Raw genomic sequence first — 25,907 nt, 5'->3', positions numbered from 1 at the left:
AGGTTAGTCAATATCATCATAACAAAGACGTTTTAAAACTAATACTAAACACGTGGCCATGCAGTCAGGGATGTCTACACATGGCACAAAATTGATTTGACTGTTGGCAAAAAAGGAATACGGTGCCTGGCTTATTTCCCTTACAAGTGTTGTTGAAGATGACTCGGTTTTAGCACTCCTTAGACAGGTGTGCATTTAATTAAACTTGGAACCTGGCAATCTTTCTTTCTTTAAAAGGAAATGCAAAAACAGAAAAACAAAATTACAACAAATATTTATAAATTAATTCTTCATTTGATAAGTACTTTTGGCAGACTGCTTAGCAAAAAGCCTGAAAACAAAACAAAAACAAAGTAAAAAGGGTTTTCGCCGAGAGAAAATGGTTAAGAAGGTAAAGAGTATCTAGATATTCTTAGAAAACGTATTACACCTATTTGTGGTTTTATTTCTTTTTCGTTTGCCCTCAACTCCATAAAATATATTTAGTTGACCTTCTCATTTCATAATGTAGCTTCTATAGGCTGGGGAGGTAGAACCTCAGAAGATGATGTCAATTTTGAGAAATCTGGGTATAAGAATTCTAGAGTGATGGCAATGTTGTGAATCAGTAGCTGACAGATCACATGACGTATCTGCTACCCAGGGGCTGCTCGTTATGTTTGTTCACAAATGCCCACTCTATCCTGGCCTACAAACCCACAGTATCTGGCCCTGCTACCATACCCTCTACTGTTAGTCATTCCCTGAATTCATCAGGAAATTCATCGTTACAATGTTAGGTTGTAATGCTTTAACAAACAACTCCACCATTTCAGTGGCTTAACATAAGAGAAGCTTATTCCTTGTTCCTATAGTTTCTTCCTGAGATGGGCGATACCCAGACATCCATCGTTTTCCATTTGATGAATGAGCCATTTGAGCACAGACCTCCCACATTCACTCTTACAGAGAAAGAGAGACTGGAGAACCACAAATAGCTTTCTACCGCTTCCTTGGGGAAAAACATGCACCATTGATCTTTGCATTTCAATGGACAGAAAAGTCAGATGTCTCTAAGTGCAAGGGAACCAAGCAATGCATGCTCTCTGTGTGCCCAGAACAAAAGGAGAAATGGATACTGACGGGTATCACACCTCGTCTCCCTCTGTGCTCCAGTCACGCTGACCTTCATTCTATTTCTGGAATACTCCAAGATTATTTCTATCTTAGGATCTTTGTACCAGCTCTTCTGTAGTGCAATAAAGCATTCCATGTATAGAAAATAATGGGAACAAACACCCAATCCAGGAGGAAGGCTCTTTCCTGTGTTTCTCACGAAGGGGGTCCCTGCTTGTCACTCTTGGCAAATGCCACCTTTTCAGAGATACCTTTTCAGTCACTCCCTGCTACTTTATCCTCCTTTAAAAGGAAGTAGAGTTTTTGCCATTATTTAATGTTTTCTTGATCTTTAAGCTTTACTTCTTATCCCCTTCTCCCATTGGAATATAAGCTCTATGGGATCAAGAATTTATCTTATCTTCTTTGTCAGCTGGAATTGTAACACCTAACGTGATCTTCATAAGTAAGGGCAGTCAATAAATATTGGTTGGCATAAATAAATAAATCAGAAGGATATGCAAAGCAGAGTAAGTTCATATGTGATGATCAAAACTGACTTGACCAAACAATCTATTCCAACCTCCAATTCAACACTGCAATCTCATACAAACGTTTCCAAGAACGTCCAGATACTACTACCTTAATATACCTGGGGGATGGGGCACTCACCACATCACATCAAGGGCAACATAGCTGCATTTATTGAGGATGAGTGCTGTTCTAAGAACATCTCATTATAATACTGTTCTATTTTGATAACAATGCTGTGTTATGAATATAGAATAGAATCTTAGCTCAACTTTAAATTTACCTGAGAAACCAATCATTGCGATGAAAATCACTTTGAGAATTGAGAACTCGTGGCTCAGAGGAGTTTAGCAATTTGCTCCAGGTCACACAGTTATTTTAATCTCAAAATTAAGCTTTTGAATACAATGATCTAACATTTTTTCAGAAGGTGACTAATATCTTCTAAATTAGAAGATATTTCTTCCTTTAAATCAAATAATGATTCCCTATAACTTTTCATTCTTAATATGTATTTTTTCCTGCTGAGTAGAGCCTCTCATAATATTGTTCCCTCTTCCATCTGGAAGTCAAGGCAAAATATGAAAGACAATCTTAAACAAGGTGACATCATTTCTAGACTATTCTCTATCATGGTTGCCATTTTCTTTTTCTTTTGTTTTCTTTCTTTCTTTCTTTCTTTCTTTCTTTCTTTCTCTTTCTTTCTTTCTCTCTTCTTTTTTTTTTTTGATGTAGAGGGGCTTGTCAACATCCCCTTCAAAATGTGTTGGCAGGTTGGGAATGAATTTTTTCAGTATCATCTGAGCAGCACACAATATGATGGCTCCTTTATTATTATTGATTTGCATACCATGTTCCAGTTTTGCAGCCTATTTGTTCCTTTAGCTAATGTAGCAGATGAGTCTTACTAATAAGTTCTATTGAGCTTCCTATAAAATACTACAGATTATTAAGAACGATCAGTTTTTGTGTAATGCATTCTTTACACTGAAATGATCTTACACATTTATCCCTATTAAACACAAAGAAGGGAAAAAAGAGAACAGAGTTTTACCTGCCTTGGCTATTAGGAAGGGCCCAACCTCATTCTATAAATACCAAAGACTATTTTCCAGAATATATTCCATTATGTTCAAATGAAAGGAAATATCTATTCCTGTTCTGAAACACAATGAATTTACACGGCAGTGAAAACCCAGAGGAATTTCACCCATATCAGAGAAGGTAAGGGGCAGAAGCATTTGGAGAATAGACGTTTCGACCCACCCCCAATCATGTGTGTGTGTGCAAACACATGCATGCACACATACACAGTCCGTTTTCCTACTGACAGTATTCAGGGGCAGAGCTTGACAGAGCATGTGGACAATACACTGAACTCTACTACATGCAAGGGCAAACTGAGAGGGCACTGGAAGAAAAGACTTTCTGGGTTTTTAAGTGGGCATTCACATTTGTTGAGAGAGGTCCACAGTGGCTTCCAGAAATGACAAATCCACATAAACACCTGATTAAAAGACCAAAACGCGCCCCCCCGCCCCATGAGTGAAACAGCTTTTATTCCAAATAACTTCTTTAAAAGCTAAATATTCCTCCTTTTTTCTTTTTCTTAGAGAGAGAGAGAGAGAGAAAGAGAGAGAGAGAGAGAGAGAGAGAGAGAGAAAGCATGGGAAGGGGCAGAGAGAGAGAATCCCAAGCAGGCTCTGTGCTGAAAGCTGACGGGGCCTCAAACTCATGAATCTTAAACCATGAGATCAGGACCTGAGCTGAAATCACGTTGGACACCTAACCAACTGAGACATCCAGATACCTCTACAAGTTAAATATTATTCTTACTGAAATCCAAGAAGATGCTGTGTCATTCCAACAATACAAGATGCTAAGAAACAAGAGGGACTGAGAATAGGATATTTGAAAATAGAATACAATTTTTTTAAATTAAAATATCAGTAGAGGCAATGAATTACATTCTTGAATAGTGTACATTAACACAAAAGCATGACAGTAGTTTATTTAATACTACAGAGAAATGTTGAGGGAAAAGTAAGATATGGGGAGATAATGGATAGATCCAGGAAATCCAATGTCAATATAGTTTCTAGGTAATGGGAACCTACTGCAAGGGTCAATAAACTTTTCCTATAAAGGACCAGACAGTAAATATTTGAAGGCTCTGCAGGCCATATGGTCTCTGTCACCACTCAAGTATGCCCTTGTGCATGAAAGTAATGAATGCGGTTGTGTTCCAATAAAACTTTATTTATAAAATAGGTAGCAGGCCAGATTTTCCCCATGCATGGCATTTTGCTGACCCCTGAACTATGGGATAGAGAGGAAATAATAATCATCAGTAACTTAGCATCATATTTAAACATAGGTCTGGATTCAAGCAGACCTGACTTTAAATGCCAGCTCTATTGCGTACCTGTGTGATCTCAAACACATTTATCCCTCTATCTGCAATTTCATCTTTTGTTAGGTAAATTGCTTGCATGGTGCATAGCTAAGAGAAAAGCTTTATATAGTTCATATTATTAAAATGGGAAAATTTAATGGCATATGAAGGAATACATTTAATATGTAAAGCATTAGTAAAAATCAATAAGAAAACGATAGACACCTAAATCTTTTAAAGGTGTTAGAATCAAGGAGCTGGCAATTCTCAGAAGGAGAAATATGTTAAATTCTTAATATGGTAAAAATGGAATCTCACCAAGAATAAAATAGACATATACCGTACATAATAATGATTGGATAAGAAAAGAAATTAAAACTTTCTTTTTCTGCTTTGGGTGTTAGTGAATATGTAAAGAAGTAAGCACGTTCATCTACTTGCCATGGTGATGAAAACTCATACAATTCGGAGGGCAAATGGGCACTTTCATTTCAAAGGCCACAAACACGTGCACACCCTTGGAGCCTTCGATTCCACTTCTGGAAATATATCCTATGGAAATAATTATGGATGGGAAAGAATTCACCTCAAAGATGCTTCTTAAAATTTTGTTGGGAATCGTTACGAATAACAAGGATAAACAATATTTATTTATTTATTTATTTATTAATGTTTATTTATTTTTGAGAGAGAGACAGAGAGACAGAGCATGAGCAGGGGAGGGGCAGAGAGAGGGAGACACAGAATCCAAAGTAGGCTCCAGCTCTGAGCTGTCAGCACAGCAGGGTTCGAACTCATGGACCATGAGATCATGACCTGAGGTGAAGTTGGGCCCCCCTAAACAATTTAAATACACAAGAGTAGAGTTTTTGTTCAGTAGTTAAGCCACAACAGATACTCAGCAAAACCCTTAAAATGATGTCCTAAGATTTATTTTTTTAGTCTTTGCCTTTCTGTATTTTCCAAGTTTTCTATAATATTCCCATGTAGTGAGAAAACACGATAGATTTTCTTTTTTAAAAAAATAAAGGTTATTGGAGTACATATTGGAATTTTTGGTGGCACAAGGGCAAACACAGTGTATTCCTTACTTAATCTAAAACAGAATTTATTGTTTGGCCTTACTAGAGAACAGAGTGAATTTCATAGTTTATTTTACTTAATGTCTTACCAAAAAATAGAGATATGGCTGGATTGAGGGTCGGCAGCAAGGTTGCCTGAACCAGTTTCTTTCTTTCTCTGCTTTCTTCTGTGTTGGCCTCATTCGCGGGCAGAGGGTGAGGTATAACAGACAAGAGAATTCCCAACTAACCACAAGGCTGGCTCATTCAAACTCCAGCTTATGAGCCTGAGCTTTCATGTTGACCCAGTTTAAAATAGAACCCACCTCCCATACCTTCCCCCTGCCCCAGCTTTAATTTTCTCTATGGTGTTCATCAGTACTAGAATTCTAAATACTTGAGTAATTCTCCCTCCTCTGTCTCCCTTCATGAGAATACAGGCTCCTCGGTGGTATAAATTGTGTTTGTTTTCACTACAACATCTCAAGCACCTAAAACTTTTTTGCACAAAGTAAGTGCTCAAAAAAATACTTGTTTCATAAATGAATGAATGAATAAGGGTTAAAACAAAGGAGGAAAGCAAGTAAAAGATAACATTAGGGAGACTTCCCCAGTTAGAGAGCTTCCTAGCAGAGACAGCTGAGTCCTAATGATGGCTTGCTCAAACTGTACCAACAGTAATTAGAGTAGTCATAAGGTACATGGGAGGTCACAGGAGGGACAGAGAAAGTAGGACTTCAGCTTTAGAACCCCTGGGGAGACTGATAATGCTTCAAATACCTGAATTCTACCATCCACCAATCACAGAAGTAAAACCTGAGAGTGGGTGACCCTTGAGTAGGTTAAACTGTGTGACTCATTAGCAAAAGCATCACAATCACTGCAGGCTGACCTTGGAAACGTGGACAGCTTGAAAACAGCTTACGAACTCATGTGTCTCTCCAGCAGAAAAGAAAGGCTGATGCTCCTCAGGATTTGGATCTTGGTGAAAACCAAGCCTTCATTCGCTTCGCTTAAAATCCTTCCCCATTATTGCGAGTCTCGGGAAGGGCAGTATTGGCCGAGATGGCGAATGGGGAGGATCATTTAATAAGTTTATGGAAATTCAAAATAGGTGTGTAGTTACTCCTGTGTACTACTTATTTCAATCAAAGTATTTACCTTGACAATGGAAGATTAAATGGAACACTAATTAAGGAATTTTCTAATTATTCTTCCTTGTTGAGGATATCAACGGCAAATGGGTGTTTAGCCCTGACAAGATCAATTGTGCTCCAAACAAATGTGGTTGATTACTTGAGGGAGTCTATCAGGGCTTTTCACTGGCATCTGAAAGTGTTCCTAACTTTTTCCTAGTGTTTTCCCCACCTCCCTTTCTTATTTTTATTTTTTTATTTAAAAAATTTTTTTTTATGTTTATTCAGTTTTGAAAGACAGAGAGAGACACAGCACAAGCCGGGATGGGGTGGAGAGAGAGGGGGACACAGAATCTGAAGCAGGCTCCAGGCTCTGAGCTGTCAGCACAGAGCCCGATGCGGGGCTCGAACTCATGAACCGCGAGAGCATGACCTGAGCTAAAGTCAGAAGCTCAACCGACTGAGCCACCCAGGCGCCCTGCGACCTCCCTTTTTAAAATATGCAATCACAAATCTTGTGGAAGTCAAACCATTCAAATAATCAGGATAACGTAAGGGACAGGGAAGGCGTATCTAACTGATGGCAGGACTCTTGACAGCATTCCGTTATCAAACTTGTTTTCTTTTTCAATGTTTATTTTTGAGAGAAAGAGAGAGAGAGAGAGAGAGAGAGAGAGAGAGAGAGCAAGCAGGGGAGGGACAGAGAGAGAAGGAGACACAGACTCTGAAGCAGGCTCCAGGCTCTGAGCTGTCAGCATGGAGCCAGATGTGGGGCTTGAACCCGTGAACCGCGAGTTCATGACCTGAGCCGAAGTTGGACGCTCAACCGACTGAGCCACCCAGGTGTCCCTGAACTTGGTTTAATAGAGGAAAACTTTAGAGTTGCATGATTAGTAGAGGAAGATTCTGGAGACATCTCAGCCAGTCAGTTTTTTGTTTTTTTGTTTTTGTTTTTGTTTGTTTTTGACACAGCACATGGGGGAAAATAGGAGAATTTGGAAAATAACATATCATCACTGTTCCAAAGTACATATGTGCTTAGTATAAATATATCATGTAGGTACAGCACACACATTGAAGCCAGTACAATCCATCTATATGCGCCTAGCAGCTAATTTTAAAATAATAATTAAAATGAGACGAAGGGCTAACTTCAACAGTGCTGACTGTTTGCTCCTGGCAGCCTTGGGATGAGCAGGAAATGGAAGGCATGAATCTTGCTCTCCCTACTCGGGTCTCAATCTTATGTCCCTCTCCTTGTGCGCCGATGATTCTAATGTGTGAAGTCGGGTTGCTTGTTGTTTGTTTGGTCCCTAAACACAAGTCACCTGCTTCATCTGATGTTCACCCAAAGAAATAGCAAGTGTTCCAACACTGAAGGAAAACGTGGCTGTGCTGGATTTCTGCAGATAAATTTTTAAGGCCAATTGGGATTGCACAAGACGTGTGCCTTATCTACTGACTAGAACTTAACCATCTCCTGTCACCCACACAAGCGCATGCACACACACTTCTGTCTATACCCATCAAAATAAACCGTGCCCTTCAGCACCAGTTTTTAAGAGGAAGCTCCTCTCCTTTCCAACAATAGTCACAGGAAACATTCGCTCATTTGTAAGTATGGCTGGGTAGGCTGGGGGCAAAATTTGATCCACAGTTATTAGAAATATAGAGGGGGGAGTATATCTGGGAGAAAAGAGAAGAACGATAAGAATAGGGGCACTTGGCTGGCTCGGTCAGTGGGGCATGCACCTCTCAGTCTCAGGGTTGTGGGTTCGAGCCCCGTATCGGGTGTTGAGATTACTTAAAATCTTTAAAAAAAATTTAAAAAAGGAAAGATAAGAATAAGATGTTTGTTTACTACCATTACAATTTGCTCTATCCGCAAACCCAAGTATTTATTAAATTCGACTTTAGGAATGTGCCAACAAAGGCTAGTTTTCCTTCTAGTATATGTGCTGCCCAAGCGAGCACTAGTTTTCCTTCTAAAACTGGAAGCGTGTTGGGGCATGAGGACTACATCTACCCACTTTGCTCAAGACTAGGAAACCAACTGAAACCGCAGTTGCTGAGAGGGGTTTCTTTGAAGAGTCCTCTTGTATGGATCATTAAAGGGCAGCCAGGAAATATTCTGACCTCTTGGTGATTATTATTCTGAGGAAGAATCTTGTTTAGCTTCAGAGCAGAACCACTTACTTTTTTTCATCATAACCATTAAAAAATGATTCTTCTACACATGTTGACCTTCCTAGCAAAGCAAAGGAACTTCTGGTTGACCTTCAAGGGCATCAGAGCTCTGATACAATTCAAGAAAGAATGTTTCCCGTTATGTCTAGCCACATAATTGTGCTTAATTTGCTAAAGGAAAAGAAGAAGCTCAAGTAAAATTATTTTAGATCCTTCGCATTTGCCTTTTGAATGCTCTGGTAAATGGAGATGTAATTCTGCAGGAAGGTCATTGCCATTGAAGCCCAGTCCAAGTCCGGCCTGCCTCCTAGCTGTTAGCAACAGGGCTGATAGCTAGTTACAGGTCTGAAGGGATACACAAGTGGCCTGCATTCTGCTAGGAGACAGCTGCCCGCATCACAGCATGAGCCTTTGTAGAGTCTCAAATCAATCTCAGAACCCTGCTTCCAGTGGTTTGGGGAAATGGGTGCCCCATCGTTCTCGACTGCTTTTCAGAAAGACTTCTCCTCCCTTCTCATTAAAAGTAACATAGTTACAGAGAAGTTTCCAACTATATCCTTGCTTCCAGAGTTAAGAATTCTCCTAAATTAGCCTTTCAAATAGGTCTCCCAATACTACGTTTGGCCTGGTATTGGTTAAGAATTCTCCTAAATTAGCCTTTCAAATAGGTCTCCCAATACTACGTTTGGCCTGGTATTGGTGTTTCCACTGCTAAGCTAAGAGTCTTTAACCAAACTCAATGGAGTCACTTTGCAAGCTTTTGCGGACAGAAATAGAACCACAAGTCAACAATGTAGGTGAACAATGAACACTGAAGATGTAGGTGAATGTTGCTTCTTTTACGAAGCAATTGCTTAATTTCACTGTGGAGTTTCCTCTACGATTTTCCAGATTTTTTTAGTCAAGAATTTACCTTCACAGGAAAAGGAAAACGCATTTTAAAAGAAAGCACAATTCCTTCATGTAAAGTACTTTGTAACATTATAAAATGAACAAAGCAAAGCGCATTTCTGAAATGCTGACTCACAAAATAAGCCTCCAAATCTAGTTTTATTTATTAGGGCTCTTTGCTTTACGGCAACTAAAAGTAGCTCTAACTTAATTTTGGGGAGAATATGGGATAACTCACAGATTCTGAAAGAAGTTTCCAAAAGCTGAATCACAGCTAAGCAAGAAGACAGGCAAAACCTCTCCCCAAAGAACAGCGACACAAATGGACAAAGAAACACAACCACTTAAACACTCTGGAAATTGACCGGTTCTATACAACAATCTGAGAAGCGTTTGATTTTTTTTTTTTTTTTTTTTTTTTTTTTGAGAGGGGAGGTTGCAAGTGAGCGAGCGGCAGAGAGAGAGGGAGAATTCCATGAGGGGTAGAGGGGTGGGGGGAAAGAGAGGGCAGGAGAGAGAAGTGGGGCTCACCTGAAGCTGGGCTCGTGTTTACCCAAAGCAAGTACAAGCCACCCGAAGCAGGGCTCAAGCTCACAGATGTGGGACTCAACTCGCAAACTGTGAGATCATGGCCTGAGCCAAAGTCAGATGCCTAACCAACTGAGCCACCCAGGCACTTGAGAAGTGTTTGCTCTTGAAAAATCTGCTGAACTTTGGATAGAGTCTGCTTTTATCCACACGGGTCTGCTCCCAGCCTATCTCTGCTTGGTAGGCATGCAGGTTTTTCCAGATGGGACAGGCCATGGGGGTGGCGGAGTTCACGCAACTTGGAGAAGGGGGCGATGGTCACACCCAGCAGCCTTGTTGTTAAAGTGACTCTCAAGGAGTTGATCAAATGGGGTGGGCCAATGGATACCTTCTTTTTTAAGCTGCTAAATTTGTTCTGCACAGATGAATAGGTTCCTGGAAGTGGGAGAGTGGCTGATGGCAAGTGAGGTAGGAATGCCACATGCCAGGGCAAGTAGGAGAAGAGGGGAATAAAAGGCTTGGGAAGGAGCAGCAGGTATGTTTTGTTAGTTTGGGAAAACCCACCAGATAACCAAGTACCAAGGGGGCCCGAAAGATCAGCCCTTTACCAAAGCTACAGGAAACCTGCAGCTGAGAGAAACAGTGCATCATGAAGATGCCTAGTGGTGGCTGTCTTCAGGGCTAATCGTAGGAGATGCCACTACTCAGCTGGGTTAATAACAACACGGATAATGGAACCTGGAAACTACAGAAGCTGGTGGCAGAGCTTAACCATCATAAGTCCGGTGAACATGAGCACTGCAATGAGTGGCAAGGTTGGCATCACAACCAGAGGGCCAGACCCAGAGAATTGTGGAGATGATTAACAGAACTTATCCTCGGGGCCAAAATGATGGATACCCACCAAGTATACGGCTACACCTGTAAAATCAAAAGAAATTCAGCACAGAGGATTCGGAGGCTAGAGAAAGGGGCCTCAATAACATGTTACGGTCTTGCCCTAGTTTCGGCAGCAAAGCCAGGGTTCAGACCAGAAATCTTGGAGTGAAGGAGAGACTAGGTGGCTGGGAGGAGGGACCCTACCCCATCACATGGTAATGATTCCTCCAGTCATCTTCCCAAGGGATCTGGGTAAAAAACATTGGGAAGGGGAGAGGCAAACACTCAAATGTTCATGGGCTGTCAGGAGCGCCCCGGCTGAAATGATCTGCCAGTCCCCATGTCAAGCTCCCTTTTTGGGGTGACCCCTACTGCATTGATTGGTCAACAGGGAGCCATAAAAGCCCACCAACCTCACCCCAACTCAGGACATCCCGGAAGGACCACTGCATCACACAACTCTCCCCCTCTCCCCAGTCCTGCTCCTCCCTCTTCCTTCCCCAGAAGGCGCTGCACTCAGTCTCCTTCCTGCCTGTCTCAGTCTCAGAATCTGTCTGTCTAGGAGCTCAACCTGAGATCACAGATGTACAGGTGCTTTGTAAACTGTAGAGCCCCGTGCACTGACAAATGATGACAGTTCAGCTATTGACTTGTTGTTTGGTTGTTCTCTTAGCCACCTGGGAAACAAATATCTATCAGAACTGTGAAAACGGCTATTAGGACATCTTTAGGATCCTACTACTTAAGGAATCCTTCTTAGGGTAAATAGAACTATGGCCCAGCCCATCTTTTAAAATCCAGAAGTGAAAGAATAGTCATCAATCGTGCATCTCGTTAACACTTTATGTGAAAAATTAATGCCAAAACATCCCCCAGTCTTTATTGCCACTGTAAAGAAGGTCATGTAGACCCCAAAATGGTGTTCCTGAGTGATTAACTGAGCATTTGCATTCAGCTAACCATTCGCGCTTCCACATTATGGTACCTAAGGCCTTTTTCTTTTACGGTTTTAGTAAAGAAGCAATATAAAAAAATAAGTGAAATAAGCTAGGATGTCATTTACTTTTTCATGTTAAATGAGCCAGTGATTAGAAAAAAATAAAACTAGTTAATATCCCGCTCCTCCAAAATTTACAGCGAGTGAGTGTTTATGAAAATATGCCTTTGACACGAATAGGGGTATATAAGCAACTGGGGTTGCTGAAAGCCCCGAGTCCCTTTTTCCTCAGCTTTATTGAGGTATGATTGACAAATAAACGTTGCATATATTTAGGAAGTGGGCCACAAAACAAAAGGATTTCACGTTCCTTTTCCTGGGGCATGTCCGTTGCATCTGACACTTATAAATGAAAAATGACAATATTTTTGACACTGGAAACATAGGGGAATAAAACATCATTGACAACATATCACCAATAAAAAGTGTTAAGATGAGTTTTTAGTATTTTTGAAAAAAGTTAATTGTCTAAGTTTGAATTTGGAAAAGTCAGTTGTCCTAAGTTCCGCGGATATATAAAATCTAGTAAAGACAATAGAAATGTGCCTTTGGTGTCTACTAAGGTACACATTCAAATGGCCACAGATCCTGGCAGGTATTAAAACAAACAAATGAGAAAACCCATGTTGGTAACAGTGGCTAACGCTTAACCACTTGCAGAACGCACACATACAAACAAAACCCAGTTGTAGACAGAAGGTCCGGGCAATCATGTGCTACCTCTGTTTTATATCATATTCAAATCTTTCAGTGGGAGAGAACAATTTTGGTTCCACTTAGTTGGAGGAATAGGGAAGGGACTTTTAAACTGTTGATGGATATTTTAAATCGTGGCAAACTATTTTCAAGATCAGTGGGTGTAACTATTATCATTTACAATATACTTTTGTATGCATGGAGGATTCCATTTTTATATTCCAGAATTGATTGCAGTTCTGATGCTAATTGCCAATTTCTATTTCATTGACTAATTTTTTAAAACTGAGACAATTTATTTAGCCTCCCTCTGCTTCATGTTGCCATGTCTCTAGGCCCAGAAGATAGAGACTAGCACAGATTTGAGAAGATGGTTATCAGTAGTGGGGCAGGTCCTGGGTGAGATGGTTACAGCTTTTACAAATGCCTCATGGCTAAGGGGCGCCTAGTGGCTCGGTGGGTTAAGCGTCCGACCTCGGCTCTGGGCATGATCTCACAGTTCATGAGTTCAAGTCCCGCATCAGGCTCTGTGCTGACAGCTTGGAGCCTGCTTGGGATTCTGTGCCTCCCTCTCTCTCTGCCCCTCCCCCCCCCCCCCCATGCTCTGTCTCTCAGAAATGAATAAACATAAAAAAAAAAAAATGCCTCACAGAAGAGATGGCCAGGAAACCTCAGCATGAGGATACCTCTCATTTAAAGGTAAACTGATACGCATACTGTTTCGCACGGTGCTGTTGCCTTCCTCAATTTACTTCAACACTTCAGCTACAACAGTTATGATAATAGTCTGTGTGGGGATGCATGGGCAAGAAGAGAAAAACAGATGTAGAAAGTGATATGAGAACAGGGGTATGTAATTAAATGGGAGCAGAAACAGCAAATACAATATTATCTAACCTTTATTAGTTATGCTAGGAAAGTTGCTTTCGGAAGACTTAATTCAGTTACATGACAGAGCTATGTAGGTAATCACATGGCCCCATTGTACAGGCGAACACACTGAGGCACAGAAACATTAAGCATTTTAAGCCCACAGACTGAGTCAGAAACGAAGTCAGGATTCAACCCAGGAGTCTAACCAGAGGGCTTGTTCCCTTCAGCGATACAAACAGTACACATTTTGGTGATATTGGACAGGACTCACTAGAAGGAATGCACAGTTCACTGGAAGGAATGCAAAAGATCAATACTGACCTCAGAATGTCAGAATATTGGGGACAACCAGAGAGCAGACTCTTAATCTATTTTTTTCTCCATCTCTGTATGTGGAATATATATTTACTTATTTTGAGAGAGAGAGAGAGAGAGAGAGAGAGAGGGAGAGAGAGAGAGAGAGAAAATCCTAAGTAGGCTCCAAGCTCAGCAGGGAGCCCAACCAGGGCTCAATCCCGTTACTACAAGATCATGATTTGAGCTAAAGTCAAGAGTTGGCCACTAAACTGACTGAACTACCCAGGTACCCCCAAATGTCACACTATTAAATAAGGGAAAAACTCACCAACCCACCGGAAAATGAAAAACACAAGCCTAATATTGGGTTTTATATACAGATGTGTGGATGCACAAATATACTTTATATGTGTATTTATAAAAACTAAAGAAATCACAAAAGAATTCGAAGAAGTATCTCTACATGAAGAATATAGGGTGTGATTAAAATGTCAAAATGAAGAAAATATTTAATATTTTATGTGATTACAATTATGATGAAAAATGATCATTTTCCTAGACTTCAATCCAAGTTTGATTTTAGTTGCTGTCCCAGGGAATTATTTTTTCTTGTTATTATTCTTTTGGATGGCATCGATGTTGACTGTTCTTTATCATTGCCACTGGTTACTAATGTGATCTTGTAAATAAGAAAGCAATAAATGCCACGTGGTCCAAATATGTAATTGATGCTAGTTGTGAGGTATAGGCTATGACAAGATTCATAGTCCATTTTCAGATTTCCAAAGCAGCTAATTCCTATAAAACAAAACAAACAAACAAACAAAACCCAAACATTCTTATGTTGATATCCAGAGGGCTCTAATTTATCAAAGATTAAGTCATATTAGAACATTCTCGTATATCTTTCCTTTGCCTTTCTCTATATAGAACTCTAAATTCTTTCAAATATCCCTTGGGCAAAGAGCACGATTGCCTTTGACCTTGAAATGCCCATTCCCTGTAGCAGACAGCTGGTTGGCCACCAAAGTGCCATGGTTTCCTTGCATAGTACAGAGTTATGTTGGAAGGGGAGACTGAAATAAAGATGGGCTGCATTCTCCAGGTCTCCCTATGTCATGACTTATTTTCACAAATGGAAGGATATATGTCCCTTCCAGGCCAAAGTAGGTAAGAAGATATGCTTTCTCCATGACTCTGAAGGAAGGCGATCACAAGAAGGAAGAATGGAATCTGAACATAAATTTACAAAATACCAGTTAAAGAAATGTTATAAAATACAACATATTATATATATATATATATATGCCAAAGAGGTGTGTGTATGTGTATTTAATATAAATATATACACACATACACACATACATATATGATATATTTTGCTTCCCCTTTGTTAGGGAAAAAAGTTTGAAAGACAAAAAACAAGAAGACAAAGGGCATTGTTGCTTTTCCTTCTACTTTTCCTTAATACACATCAATGTAAAACTGGAGACAGTGGAGACTACAGAAAATTTCTTGCACCTATTACCTTAAGGGACTGTCTCTGCTGATTCTTAATCACAGCTAGAATGTGAATAGCTTGCAAGCAAGAGAGCAAGAAAGCCTATCAATTTAGTATTTAAGTATCAGTATTAATTACTTGTTTGAAGAAATGTGTGATTGTACAAATTGCTCCATGATGATTACAAAGGAGTTTGCGTTTGCAAACAAATGCCTGTGCCATTTGCCTGGTAAGTACCACTCACAGCATTTAAAAAGCGTAGCCCTTGAAATCAAACAAGCGTTTCTTACAGTGCCTCCTGCTCTTGCCTTGGAGGTGTTCTCTGTTGTGACTGCGTTCACTTCTGATGGCTTCTAACTTCGTCTCCAAAATTTGCTCATTTCGGTACACCTCAGGGTCCTCACACTTTATGACCTGTGCTATTAATTGCTTGAGGTCTTCCCCAAAAGAAGCACCCTTGAAAAGTCACATAAAATCTCTCTCTTGACCCCACTTCTGCTACCGAATATTGCTTCATGGGTCTGCTCCCTCGTGCTAGAAACTCCTTACGAGACTTGTTTCTATTCTGTGTCCGATTCACCTCTGGTCCTTCCCTTCAAAATTCCTTCCATATGACTCTTGTTTTATCATTCTACAAACCATTGCATCTTTACGTGGTTATGAAGGAACTTCACATTTCTGCATCCAGAGGTTTCTGTCCTTGCCTTAAGTGGCTACCAGCAGCATTTCACACCCTCGATGAGTTCTTCCTGAAACACTTTCTCCACTGGGTTTCCCAAGTCCTACCCTCTATCGATGGTCCTCCTGTCCCATTGGTCACTCCTGCTAACTCTCCTTCATTGTCCCTCTTCTTCTCCATAACTTCTTCATGCCCCAGGGTCTCTGATCTGATCAGTCAGTAGCCCTTTTCTCTGTCTGCACTCTCTTGTTTGGTAACCTCATCCAGTTTTCTAGCTTCAAAGTGATTTATTCCCAGCAACATCCACACTTAATGTCTTCCACAAGCTCTGGACTCTAATTACATATTTGACATTTAAAGACACTTAGCTGCCCATAACAGACAAGTATGACTTAACGTGTCCCAAACAAAACTCATCATGCACCCCCAATGCCATATAATCTCTTCTACCCACAGCCTGCAGCATCCCAGATTTTCCGGTTGCGCAGGCAAAGAACTTTGAAATTTCCTTGATTTATCTTTCCGTCTCACAATCTCATACCTTATACCCAATATCAGGAAATTCTATTGATTTTGCCTTTCAAATATACCAGGAATCTGACCATTTCTCACCTCCACTGCTACCGTCTTGCTGGGATCCCACCATCTCCTTTACCTGCATTGCTGAAATAGCCTTATCATCCCTTAACATGGAAGGAAAGCCATGTCAGTTCTCTTTCCAAACTTTCAATGCTTCCTATCTTGGAGTGGAAAACCAAGTTTTCACATGGTCCGTTTAGACTCGAATTACCTCTTTGTCCTCATCTATCCACATTTCCCTTGTTCTCTCTCCTTCATCCACTCTGGCCTCCATGCCGCTTCTCAAATACACTAGATATATGCCAACACAGGACATTTGCACTGGCTGTTACCTCTACTCAGAATGCCCCTCCTCCACGTATCCACATGGCGAACTTCACCTCCTTTGTGTCTTTGTTGAAATGCGATCTCCTTACAAATTTCCCTATTTCCTTGCCCTGCAATGCTTCCTTTATTTTCCCATAGCAATTTTTAATCCCAAGTAGATTGTACAGTTTACTGATTAAGTACATCTATTCTGTGCCAACCATAGCCCCTTCCAGAACAAACTCCCCATGTGCAGGAATCTTTGCAATTTTTATTCACTTGCACACCCTCAGCAATTAGAACCATGTCTGGAACAAGGCAGATGCGCAAAAATATTTGTTGCAGGAACCGAACAGTTGAGTGAAGCAACTGTGTGTGCTATTAGATCCACTCATTCTTCCAAACCATTGAACTTAATTGATCATTTGCCTTGTGCGTTGTTCAAATGAGTAGGTGTGGATTATCTAAATATTTTAGTAATTTTTCCGTTGTTCATGCAAGTGGTTCTTGGCGAATCCAATTATTTAATAATGACATAATCTAGTAAGTACCAAATACTGAGCAAACCAAAATGTAGATAGGTCAGTCATTTGCTTAAAGCCATGTATCTTGTAGGAAATGCAGACTACGTCTGCCTCTGCAACCACAGTTCATTGATTCTCAAACTATCTGCAGTAGAACTTCCAACCCATTACAGAACTTTTATAAAATGAATCACCAGAAAAATAAAATTCTAATAGGTGCAAACCCTGCAAAATCCACCTGTTTAGTATCAGAACTGATGGAATTGTTGAATTGTTAAACATTGCTAAGTGCTTACTCTGGTTTTTTTTTTAATTTTTTAATGTTTATTTTTGAGAGAGACAAAGTGTGAGCGAGGGAGGGACAGATGGAGACAGGGAGACAGACAGACAGACAGACAGACAGACAGAATCTGAAGCAGGGTCCAGGCTCCGAGCTGTCAGCATAGAGCCCAATGCGGGGCTCGAACTCATGAACCACGAGATCATGACCTGAGCCAAAGTCGGATGCTGAACCAACCGAGCCACCCAGGTGCCCCATCTTACTCTCTGTTTCTGCATTTATCACATCACGAAAAGTAAGGAAGGGGCGGCATGCTTTTGTGGGTCCTGGGGCCACACTCGGTGGTGTGCCACCCTTACCTATGATCCCCGTTCTCGCTTCTCCCTGTACTCTTGACATGAGCTTGTAGACCCCACATGAAACTGCTCTGTCACCACTCTGTTGTTGCCATCTGTCCAAATCACATGCCATAAACTGTACCGTATGCACCTTACTCCAATACAGGTAGTGTGGTCGTGGAAGATATGAAATAAAGATCTAACAAAAAGTTTCCGTAAGTTTGCTCCCTGGGGGCCAAGATGATGTGTTATTAGGCTAACTGTGCCTCTTCTAGAAAGTTCCCCAGCAGTCAGACAACCTGGTGCCTGCGGACCCGGGGGCTGCAGGAGGCTGGGAGGGCAGGGCTCTGCTCATCTCCTTGGCCACCCCTTTCATCAAGAAGCTCAACAAACTGGCCTCACAAACAGTGGTTTCCCTGTCCGACTTGTCATTGGAGAGAGCACATTTCAGCATCGATGACTGTGTCCAATGGTCGTCCAGGAAACAGTTTTGCAATCTGCGTTTAATCAAATTCATTGAATTTTCACAGCATTACAAGCAGTTCATTACTGTCATTTTCCCCACAGATGACTCAATTCCTCAGTACCTCTTGAGCACTCAACACCTCCTGGCAATGGCCAGTGCCAGCCATCTGCCTCTATGGTGCCAAAAGTAATAACTTCTGGTGCAGAGCATGAACATTATGTTATTATATTTAATCTTTCCTCTGTGTGTTATCATTCAGCATAACCACCCTTCAGGATTACAGAGAATTAGATGGCAAATAATATTGCTTCCGTATTGTTTTCTCCTCCCGGTTTCTGTGGTTCTCTGCCAACAATTAGCCACTCTCTGGACCCAAGGCAAACCGTAAGCTATTGCTACGAAGCCTGATTATTGCTCAAGGCCTCACTGAGTCGGATTTTTTACGGAACGTACAAGTAGCACTGTGCCTTTTGCTGAGTCTCCCTACAATGAGTTTTTGAGATTTTTAGCATGGAACACCATCTAAAGCATGGCTTATACAGCATGTAATTTTGATTCTCTCTATCATAATGCCATATTTGGTTTCCATTCCTAAATTCCTGTGCGGAAGGAAGTGTGGGATGAGTTGTATAAGCTGAGCGTTGCACCCTGATGAATTCCACTGTGAAATCGTAAGCAGATGAGATGTAGCTAATGACATCAAAAAACCACTCAAGTCAGCATAGGCGAAACAACAACAACAACAACAAAATCCCACCAAAATTGGTAGATAGCATCTTGCAAGCAAAAGCTAGCTGTTGGACCTAGGATTTTCATTTTTCAACATTAATGCAGGTGTTGTATGGGATTTTGGTCCCTCCAATTCTGATCAAACAGGTGTCTGTGGATGTGAAAAGTGACTTCTCATTCATTTATTTAACGTTCCGCCAATAAATATCTATTAAGTGTCCATTATGTTTTTCTCTTTAGTATTTCAAGATGTCCTAATGCAATATTTCTCTAATGTGAGTTAATGGAATATGAGGTTCATGGGTGTTCTGGAAGGGAATTATTCTATCAACTTTACAAAAAATAAAAATAAAAACAACCAGATTAAACCAAGATAATCACGCTTATTTGTAGAATGGTTTCTCACAACTGAGAAAATGGGCTAATGTGTATTGAGAATTTCCAAGTGGGGAATTTAACAGGACATATATCAATAGTGTTATAGTTAACCGGATGCCCCTAACCTTCTGCATTTTCCTGTAGCCTATCTTATAGTATGACTATTTCTCAGGATATAATTGTATCTTTACATTCTATTGCTCACTGAGTATCTATGTGACCCTTGAACCTTTTCTATTTTCCTTGTGGTTAGGAGGGGTGCTCTGACTAGTTTTGGCCTGTGGTCTTAAGCAAATCAAAGCAAAACAGAATGGATATGAGTTCTACGGCTCTCTTTCCCGCTAGGGGTGATCCCAGTGGGGGAATAATGAGACGTTGAGGTTAAAAATAGGAAAGTTCTGGATGTCTAAGCATTTTAAGAAAGTGGCTTTGAAGGGCAACAAGAGTGCCATGGAATTTGCATGAATAGGGAAAAAACTCCTATGGTTAATTTGCTGAGATTATGGAAGATATTAGTGTAGTATAGCGTAGCTGATATTGACTACTTTATCCATAACGAAGCTACCGTGGGTGACATTGTTGATCGATGGCCTGGGATTACAGCCATACAAAATGGAGTATCTTCCTGACCATGATCACGTGTTCCTAATATGTGTTCATATTTTACAGCTCATCATCACTTAACACGTATTTGGAAGAAAAAAGTTTGTTTGTTTTGAGAAGATACGAGGAGAGTCAGTATAGTAAGTTGTGTCTCTTACTGTAGATTTCCAGCAGGTGCCGCATCTGAGACAGAATGTGCTAGAGCCTCTGAGTGCCCCTACGTGTGGGAGAGTCCTTCTTTGCCTCAGAAAGGACTGTTTTCACTCAATTTATGAATCTAGGTAAAAAAATAAATCCCCTTCACCTTCAAGCAAAGTCTTTGGTCCTAAAGCAATCGCCTGAAGAAAGAAGCCATTTTATCAGAAACTGAAGTATCTTCTTTATAACATCAACAGCATTTATTATGTCCACTGGATGGCAGGACGCTCTCCTGAGTTCCATGAGAATTTACATAATTTGACCCCTGGGATTTTTATAGTCAAAAGCAGCGGCACTTAACATTTCTCTCCACCCTGAACACACATGATGAATGACATTCACATGAATGATGGATTTGCGTGTTCAAACTCACGCTTATACACCATTTCCAGCAAAAGTTGGCCATTCTTCCTTTTCTACACCAGTCAAGAGAGCACATTGCAATGCAAATAAAGAAGAGGGATATTCAAGGTATAGCCTTGAATGTGTCCTATTTGTTTAACAGAATACTTTTAAACTCTGGAATTTTAATTCTGTAAGGGAAAAGTTACCCGGGGCTTACAAAACAATGGCCATGATGTGGATGACGGCAGCTAATATTTATGGAATGTTTCCTACTTACAAAGAACCACATCAAATATTATATATACATGTTGATGCGTAGTTGATTTCTATATCGATTTACTTTCTTAGTCCTCACCACAACTATCTAAAACGGCGTTATTATTTTCTCCCCTTTTGCAGAAGAAGAAACCCAGGCAGAGGAGACCAAGTACCTCATGCAGGTGGTAATTAGTAGAATTAAGATTATGTCATGTGCCAAAATGCCTTCAAACTTCACATCCCTTTTACTACACTAAAATATTATAAAACAGTGCATTAAAATAGGATGTCAGAATATTTACAGTTGAGAACAACTAAACATCCCTAGGTTGCTCTTAGTTTATTCCTGGATCTTGGGAATCAATCTATCCCTGTTTCTGGAGGAGCTGGAAAGGTTTACCATGAGTCCCTTGCAATAGTAAGAAGTTATAGCTCTTTATATACTCGCTGTTGCCACCACACGGACAGTTCTGGGGTCAGAGCCCCAGGATTCAAAATGTGGCTCAACCACGACTAGCCTGAATCTCAATCATTTGTCCATAATTATTGATGTCTAGCACCACTCCAGGCCATGAACAGACTGAATGGGGCAGAACAGGCCATGAGGCCATCCTTGCCCTCATGATACTTACACTTCTGATGGGAGGAGACAGAGGGACTGATTTCAGAGAATGGTAAATTACCTAGAGAAAACAACACAGAATAACATGAGCTACAGAAAGCATAGAGAAGCTACCAAAAAAACAACTGAAGAAAAACAGCATATGTGGGGCATAATGTTAATGGAAAGTATAGAATATAACATTCTATTCATACTGTTTTTTTTATGATGTGAAATCGAAGATGTACATAAATAAAAAATTGATGTTTTCAGAATGACATTTGTGGGTAATTCCCTTCTTGTCTTGATATTATTTTCAAACTAGTCTGTAATAAAACAATAAATTTTCAATCTTTTCCCTTCAAAAACAATGTAAACACTTCAATAATAGTTTAGTAAAGAAATTAGGGGTGTCTGGGTGGCTCCATTGGTTGAGTGTCCGACTTTGGCTCAGGCCATGATCTCACGGTTCATGAGTTTGGACCCCGCACCCGGCTCTGTGCTGACAGCTCAGAGCCTGGAGCCTGCTTCTGATTCTGTGTCTCCCTCTCTCTCTGCCCCTCCCCCTCTCGCTCACACACACACACACACACACACACACACTCTCTCTCTCTCTCTCTCTCTCTCTCTCTCAGAAATAAACATTAAGAAAATTTTAAAAAAGCAAAATTATGAAAAAAACACAAAAATGAACACTCATGTAATGTTGATACGGACTACTCAGTTCTCATAAAAAAGGTAACAATGAAGACAGTGTAGCAGCCAAAGAATGTTTGTGATACAGTAAGAGAATGCAGAATACAAACTTATTTATGATAGCTATTATCATAACTATATAATATTTTACATGCATAACACAAAGAGATGAACATTGCCCAGACACTGTGTAGTCAGTTGAATAGTAGGGAAATTGAATTGTAGACAATATTTTCTCACATTTGGTGTTTACAAAGTAATTTTTAAACCGTTCAAATGATTTTGAAACAAGGCAAGTGTTCTAATGATCTGGCATGATCCTCACTGACTTCATTGAAGAGAAGCAAAGGTTTTCCTTATTTGACTTTCATATAAAGTGTTTTTCCATCAAAGTTTTAATATATGTTGCTCTTACAAATGGGCATCTTAAACTTCACATAAATTCATTTTCAAACCAGTAGTTAATCATTGCCAGAGAGACACATGCTCTAGGCAGGCTGCTTAATCCATCAAAGAGTTGATCTCTTCAAGGTTAGTTACAAGGGGTACTTGACTTTGTTCTTTTCTGTTTATTTGTTGTCTGTGTGGAGGTTACTTTCCTATAATTTGCAAATTTTCTCCTCACTGCAGTGTCTGGTAAAATGGCTAAGTTTTGCCCCTAAGCTTGTGACAATAATGGCTTTAGAATCTTTTCTAAATTTTCTAAAATTTCTTTTTCCGTTTCTCTGTATGCCCAGCAACTTTTATACTAACTTTTGATACTATAACACATTTACTTATTTCTTTAATGCTCATTTACACGTGAAATCATTTTGGAATTGCTTCCCCATTCCTCTATGAGAAACAGATTTACAAACGAAAGCCTGGTATTTTTATTTGTTTATTATTTTTTTTTAATGTTTATTTTTGAGAGAGAGAGAGAGAGAGAGCAGGTACACGAGCAGGGGAGGGTCAGAGAGACAGCAGGACAGAGGCTCCCACGTGGGCTCCACGCTGTCACCACAGAGCCTGATGTGGGGCTCGATCTCCCAAACTTTGAGATCGTAACTTGAGCCAAAGTCAGACACTGAACCCACTGAGCCACCCAGGCACCCCAAGCCCATTATTTTTAAAGGATTCTCATATGCCTTAAGCCTTAGAGTATCTAGTCAATCTTCCAAATTTACTGAGGTTACTTCTTCCTCTCCCCTTTCAGGGAAGTTCTATTATTCATTTGTGATACGATTAGGTTCATTTTTTATTGTTTATATCCCACATTGGGTTCCCCTCCCATCCTGCTTTATTTCATATATATACATATTTTGCATATATGTTTATTTTCTGTGTTTTTCCCCCCATTACTTTGTTTCTAAGAGTCAAAGTGCTACAATACTGTTTACTCAGAAGTCTCCCCTTCCTTTCCCTGTACTCTGTTCCAATTCTTCACTGTTTTCCACCCTTTCCCCACCCACCCCATGGAGGTCACTGATCTATTTTGTTTCTCATTTATGTATCCTGCATTTCTTTTGCACACATGAGTAGATACATGTATCTTTTCTGTAGCCCCTTTGCCTTACATGAAGGAGAATATGCTCTAGCTACTTTTCCGCACTGAGCTATTTTCACATAGCAGCTGCTCTAGAAATCACTCCAAATCAATTTCTGGACCTCATCCTCATTCTGCCAGCTGCACAGCACCATTTTGTGGATGCACCAACCTCTCTGCCACTCCTGTCCTGTGGATTGGCATTTAGGTTTTCTCCCAAGCTTTGCAATTACTAACGATGCTGCTGTGGACGACCTTATGCATATGGCTGCCGAGGATGACCTTATGCATATGGCTGCCGTGGATGACCTTATGCATATGTATTCTCATACCATCAGGAACGTGTCCTCAGGGTAGATTCATAGATATGGAACTGCATGACAAAAGGCACGAGCAGTTTGGTTAGATTTGGCCAAACTCCCCTCCTGAGGGCCTATCCCTTTCAGCATCCTTCCACAGCAACATGAGAAAGAGTGCTTGTCTTGCCACAGCCTCATCAACAGAACCAGGCATCACAATGTCTATTTTCTGCCAGTCCGATAGGTGATTCTGTGTCCCTGTTTTAATTTTTAATTTTCATTTCTCCAATGAGGAATGATTGGTTCTCTATGTATCGAAGGGCCATTTTTACGTTTCCTTTTGTGAATTGTTCCTGTCTTTCCCAATTAAAAAAAAAAGTTTTCATTTTTTCATTTTGAGAAAGAGAAAAACAGAAGGAGAGAGAGAGAGAGGGAGTATATGCATGACTGGGGGAGGGGTAGAGAAAGAAGGAGACAGAGAATCCCAAGCAGGCTCCATGCTATCAGCGCAAACCTCCACGGGGCTGAGCCCATGAACTGTAAAATCATGACCCAAGCCAAAATCGAGAGTTGGACACTTAACCGACAGAGCCACCCAGGTGCCCCCGCTTTCCCCATTTTAAAAAATCTGCTGTTGGGCTCTTGTGCCCCAATCTACTGGGGGCATTGGTTGACTGATTGTGGCATATGTTGTACATATTTTCTCTCAGTTTTCATTTGTCATTAAAAAATTTTTTTTATGTTTATATCTAGAGAGAGAGATGGAGAGGGTGCACATACATGTGTGGGCATGCAGGGGCAGGGGCAGGGGCAGGGAGAGAGAGAGAGAGAGAGAGAGAGAGAGAGAGAATCTGAAGCAGGCTCCATGCTCTTAGTTGAGCACACAATGCGGGCCTCGATCCCAGGAGAACTGTGAGATCATGACCTGAGCCAAAACTAAGAGTCGGACGCTCAATCGGCTAAGCCACGCAGGCACCCCAGCTTTTAGTTGTCTTTTGACTTCGTTTATGTTGCTGAGTGAACATAACTTCATTGCACCGTGACTTCTTTTTTTATTGTAATGAAACGTATCCGTCTTTCCTCGCATTACTTTCGGATCTGAAGCCATCATTAGAAGGCTTTCTGTGCACTACGCACGAAGTAGAGTTCACCCGCGTTTTCCTCTGGTACTGGCATCGTTTCATGTGTTTACATTTAGAACCCTAATCTGCTTGGAGTGTGTTCTCATACACAGTGTGAAATATGGATCCAATTTTATCTTTTTTCCAAATGGCTACCCAGTTGTCCCAACACCATTTATTAAAAAGTTCTTCTCTACCCCAGTGCTTTGAGATGTCACCTTCATTATGCACTAAATTGCCTTAAGTACTTGGAACTATTTCTAGGCCTTACCTTCTATTTCACTGGTGTGTTAGTCTATACATGTCCCTGTTTCACACTGGTTTAATTATAGAGGCTTTATACTGGATGTTTTAATGTCTGCTGGGGCTAGACCCCCCTCAGAGTTTTTCTTTTCAATTATTTTTCCCTTGCTATTCTTATATGTTTGTTTTTCCAGGTGAACTTTAGTATCAACTTGCCTAACTCCTTAAAATAGCTCATAAATGAGAAATGTAGGTAAAAATTTAGACGAGAATGATGGGGAAAAGGAAGGACAGAGAAAGGACAGGCTCCCACCACAAGGTTCTTACGGTCCGGGCGGGAACACCGCTCATGTGCTGTAACAAACACATTAGTGGGCACCTGCTCTTTGCCCCTGCGTCAGGGCAGGCTCTGAGAATAGAGCGGTGAACCCCACAGAAAAAAAGGGGTCCTCGCTGTGAGGATGTGAACAAACGTCTTGACATCGTGAAGCACGGTTAGGAAGTGGTCCTTGTACCTATACGCTTTTTTCATCTTGCTACGAATTCCCAGGAAATAAAATAGAGAATTTCGAGACTCCAGAATGGAACCCACCATCTCCCCAGTTGGCCAACTCATTCATCTCAATGTTGCTCTTGACACTCTGCTCTTTTTCCTGCCGGCATCCCATCCAT

The sequence above is a fragment of the Panthera onca genome, chromosome A3 (assembly GCF_046562875.1).
Source record: "Panthera onca isolate mPanOnc1 chromosome A3, mPanOnc1 haplotype 2, whole genome shotgun sequence".
NCBI classification, from domain to species: Eukaryota; Metazoa; Chordata; class Mammalia; order Carnivora; family Felidae; genus Panthera; species Panthera onca.
This window is presented reverse-complemented; position numbering follows the sequence as displayed.